Raw genomic sequence first — 4,817 nt, 5'->3', positions numbered from 1 at the left:
GCTAGCGGTTTCAAGGGCAGAGGGAAAAATGTGCCAAGGCAAGCGTCAAGGGAAAAAAGCCTTTGTGATAGCCTGGATGGGGTAGTAAGAGCAGTCAGATCACGCAAGCGTAGACTGTGGTAGTGAGTATTATGCATCGATACCGTGTCAGACATAAAGGTCGTTACTGTAAAAGCAATGCATTGCGGCAGCCCAGTGTGCAGCTGTGAGCCTTCTGCTAGGTCGTGTCAATGGCAACATCAGGATGTTGCTGGCCGGCGACAGCTCGCTGATGTTTGGCATCTTCTGTTTATTGCATGGCGCAGTTCTGCTGCGTTTGTTCCTCGAGCATGGCCGCCTGTAAGGCTTGTCTACGTCGGCCTCTCACTCATTGGCGATGATTGCTGTCTTACTCTCGTCAGCCTTGGCGCTGGCGGTCCCCGAAGCTTTCGGCGTCGCCGCCGATGCTGTGTGGATGACGGACGTCTTCATGGCGTTGTTATCCTGTGGCGCACCTGGGACGGTCGCAGCTTCAGGCACCCTGGGGATCTTCTTCTTGTCGATGGCCCTCTTCTGCGTAGGATCACAAGCGGTCGTCGGGGTTGGTTGCTGAACTTAGGTATTGGGGCGAACACTGTACGCAGCTACCTCGAGGCCTTCTCCTTCTATGTAGCCAGGACGGCTGCGAAGGCGGCGTTCTCTGCTGCCATGACGACTCTGAGGGCCGCTATGGCGTCCTCCACGTCTGTGGGGAAGTCGACGCCGCTGTTCTTCTCAGGGGCGCGAACTACGTCCCGGCCGTCGTTCCCGCAGCTGGCTGCTTCTGCGCTGTTCCTCAGCTGAGCCGGGCTGGTCTGCGCCCGTCGTCGTCGCCGTCGTCGCCTTCTCCGTTGCGCCTATGCGGCCGCGGCCACCTCGCCGCCTTCGGCACGGTTGTCGCCCGAAAAAGCCGGGCATCCGCGCCAGCACACCAGGCGCGAGTCGGCAGAACTTCTCTGCCGCGGCAGAAGGCGCGGCTGTCGCTCTCGCCAGAGCACTTGACTCACCGCGCCGCCTTGCGGCAATACTTGGCGACATGTCCCTCCAACGTGGAGCACTGGGGCTGACGGTCCATGCCGGACGGGAGAGTTTTTGCCATAACAGGGAGACCCAGCAGCTTCCGCAACGCGAAGATGTCGCTCTCGCCGTTGGCAGTTTTCACGGTCACGCCATGCAGCTGCGGTCTCTTCTTGGCTGTCCGATCGTGCAACCTTGCGGCCGCGTTACGGAAACCGTCACGCAGCAGCCCTTCTCGGACCGCTGCCTCGTCGCAGCACCAAGATAGCCGCCTTAGCAGTGCCTTGGTCGTCTGCATACTACTGAGGGAAGGCGTCTTCGTACGCGCCACCGGCCGATACGGGCAGCCACAGAGCTCTTCGTAGCCCTGTGGTCGTCCGTGTTCACGGCCGGAACGCAGATCAGCGAGTCTGAATCGACAGATTCGAAGGCCACCACGTTCTTAGCGCAGCTCGTCGTTAAGTCCAACAGCGCTCTCCACCCGCCTCTGCTCTTGACGTACAGGAGGAGGGACAGGATACGACATGTCTTCACGATTCTTATTCTTTGCCTGTTCGTTAGAGCCGGCCGTGGTGGCCGTGCGGTTCTAGGCGCTGCAGTCCGGAACCGCGTGACCGCTACGGCCGCAGGTTCGAATCCTGGCTCGGGCATGGATGTGTGTGATGTCCTTAGGTTAGTTAGGTTTAAGTAGTTCTAAGTTCTAGGGGACTGATGACCTAAGATGTTAAGTCCCATAGTGCTCAGAGCCATTTGAACCTGTTCGGTAGATTCAGTGGGTCGTACTACCGATGGACCTCTCGTGGCAGCAAGTTTCTTCTGCGCAGTCCTCTTTACCATGCTGTAGCGAGCAGAACATGACAATCTGCTTACGGACGAAAATTTGCTCCTTGCCGTAGCCACAGCACAGAACTTCTCCCCAGCAACCGTAGCGCTGGCTCGGACAGATCCGCTCCTGAGGCAGGTCTTTATAAGCATACGATGACCGTGTTTGACCCACCCAAATTACGAGGGTTGTAACTTTAATAGTGGAAACAATTTATTTACAGCTCGTACAAAATAGATCCGTGTTTCAAACTTTTACTGACCTTCAAAGTAGTCACCAGCATTGTATATAATCCGTTGCCATCGATGTGGAAGTCGTAGGATACTCTTAGCAGTGCCAGTTGTGTTGACAGTTCGAGCGGCGCGGTCTATTGCCCGACGAATTTGTAGCAGTTCTGAAGCGAAGGCCGTGAAGTGTTTCCTCCAGTCTAGAAATCGAGCTGAACTCACGAGGGCTTAAGTCAGGTGAGTGCAGTAGGTGGTATAGCACTTAGTAGCCCCATCAGTCAAACAAATCAGTGACAGATTGCATTGTACATGCTTGAGCATTTTCCTGCAAAATGATGGTCACGTCCTGCAGAAAGTGTCATCACTTCTGTCTCTAAGCTGGTCGTAGGTTGTGATCAAAAAATGAACAGCATAGAGACATAAGTGATGACACTTTCTGCAGGACCTGACCATCATTTTGCAGGAAAATGCTCAAGCATGTACAGTGCAAGCTGCTACTGATTTGTTTGGCTGATGGGGCTGCTAACTGCTATACCACCTACTACACTCCCCTGACTTAAGCCCTCGTAAGTTCAGCTCAATTTCTAAACTGAAGGACACACTTCACGGCATTCGCTTCAGAACTGCTACAAATTCGTCGGGCAATAGACCGCGACGCTCGAACTGTCAGAACAACTGGCACTGCTATGAGTATCCTAAGATTTCAACATCGCTGGCAACGGATTATACACAACGCTGGTGACTACTTTGAAGGTCAGTAAAACCGTGAAACACTTATCTATTTTGTACGAGCTGTAAATAAATAGTTGCCATTATTAAAGTTCTAAACCTCGTATTTCGCGTTCGGAATCTATATTAACCTCACTAGATATTTTTACGGCTATAAGGACGCCTCTACCACTGGCGTGCAACTTAAGTTTGCGATATACATTCCAGTCGAAAATTAATATTTCATTGCTATTACCGTCTGGCTTCAGTTAGCTTTTTGTCTCTGGTACTATGTGGGCATTGTTACCCTTTATAGCGAGATTTGTCCTGGGCCCTTTCCATAGACTTTCTTGCAGTTACCTAATACAATGGTAAAATTTTCTTGTTCCCATCTGCTATGACGTACGCTACTCTTTTTTAATTAATCACGATAGTATACTTCACACCCCCCCCCCCCCCCCTCATGAACCATGGACTTTGCCGTAGGTGAGGAGGCTTGCCTCAGCGATACAGATGGCCGTACCGTAGGTCCAACCACGACGGAGGGGTATCTGTTAAGAGGCCAGCCAACCGTGTGGTTCCTGAAGAGTGGCAGCAGCCTTTTCAGTAGTTGCAAGGGCAACAGTCTGGATCTGGGTAATTGACTGATGTGGCCTTGTAACACAAACCAAAACGGCCTTGTTGTGCTGGTACTGCGAACGGCTGAAAGCAAGGGGAAACTACAGCCGTAATTTTTCCCGAGGGCATGCAGCTTTACTGTATGATTTAATGATGATGGCGTCCTCTTGGGTAAAATATTCCGGAGGTAAAATAGTCCCCCATTCGGATCTCCGGGTGGGGACTACTCAGGCGGACGTCGTTAGCAGGAGAAAGAAAACTGGCCATCTGTGGATCGGAGCGTGGAATGTCAGATCCCTTAATCGGGCAGGTAGGTTAGAAAACTTAAAACGGGAAATGGATAGGTCAAAGTTAGATATATAATGGGAATTAGTGAGGTTCGGTGGCATGAGGAACAATACTTCTGGTCAGGTGAATACAGGGTTATAAATACAAAATCAAATAGGGGTAATGCAGGAGTAGGTTTAATAATGAATAAAAAAATAGGAGTGCCGGTAAGCTACTACAAACAGCATAGTGAACGCATTATTGTGGCCAAGATAGACACGAAGCCCACGCCTACTACAGTAGTACAAGTTTATATGCCAACTAGCTCTGCAGATGACGAAGAAATTGAAGAAATGTATGATGAAATAAAAGAAATTATTCAGATAGTGAAGGGAGACGAAAATTTAATAGTCATTGGTGACTGGAATTCGGTAGTAGGAATAGGGAGAGAAGGAAACGTAGTAGGTGAATATGGATTGGGGGAAAGAAATGAAAGAGGAAGCCGCCTGGTAGAATTTTGCACAGAGCATAACTTAATCATAGCTAACACTTGGTTCAAGAATCATAAAAGAAGGTTGTACACATGGAAGAATCCTGGAAATACTAGAAGGTATCAGATAGATTATATAATAGTAAGACAGAGATTTAGGAACCAGGTATTAATTTGTAAGACACTTCCAGGGGCAGATGTGGACTCTGACCACAATCTATTGGTTATGAACTGTGGATTAAAACTGAAGAAATTGCAAAAAGGTGGGAATTTAAGAAGATGGGACCTGGACAAACTGATTAAACCAGAGGTTGTACAGAGTTTAAGGTAGAGCATAAGGGAACAATTGTGACAAATGGGGGAAAGAAATACAATAGAAGAAGAATGGGTAGCTCTGAGGGATGAAATAGTGAAGGCAGCAGACGATCAAGTAGGTAAAAAGACGAGGGCTAGTAGAAATCCTTGGCTAACAGAAGAAATATTGAATTTAATTGATGAAAGGAGAAAATATAAAAATGCAGTAAATGAAGCAGGCAAAAAGGAATACAAGCGTCTCAAAAATGAGATCGACAGGAAGTTCAAAATGGCTAAGCAGGGATGGCTAGAGGACAAATGTAAGGATGTAGAGGCTTATCTCAGTAGGGGTAAG

The sequence above is a fragment of the Schistocerca americana genome, chromosome 4, assembly GCF_021461395.2.
Source record: "Schistocerca americana isolate TAMUIC-IGC-003095 chromosome 4, iqSchAmer2.1, whole genome shotgun sequence".
NCBI classification, from domain to species: domain Eukaryota; kingdom Metazoa; phylum Arthropoda; class Insecta; order Orthoptera; family Acrididae; genus Schistocerca; species Schistocerca americana.
The sequence above is the reverse complement of the archived record's forward strand: the minus strand, read 5'-3'. Positions refer to the sequence as shown.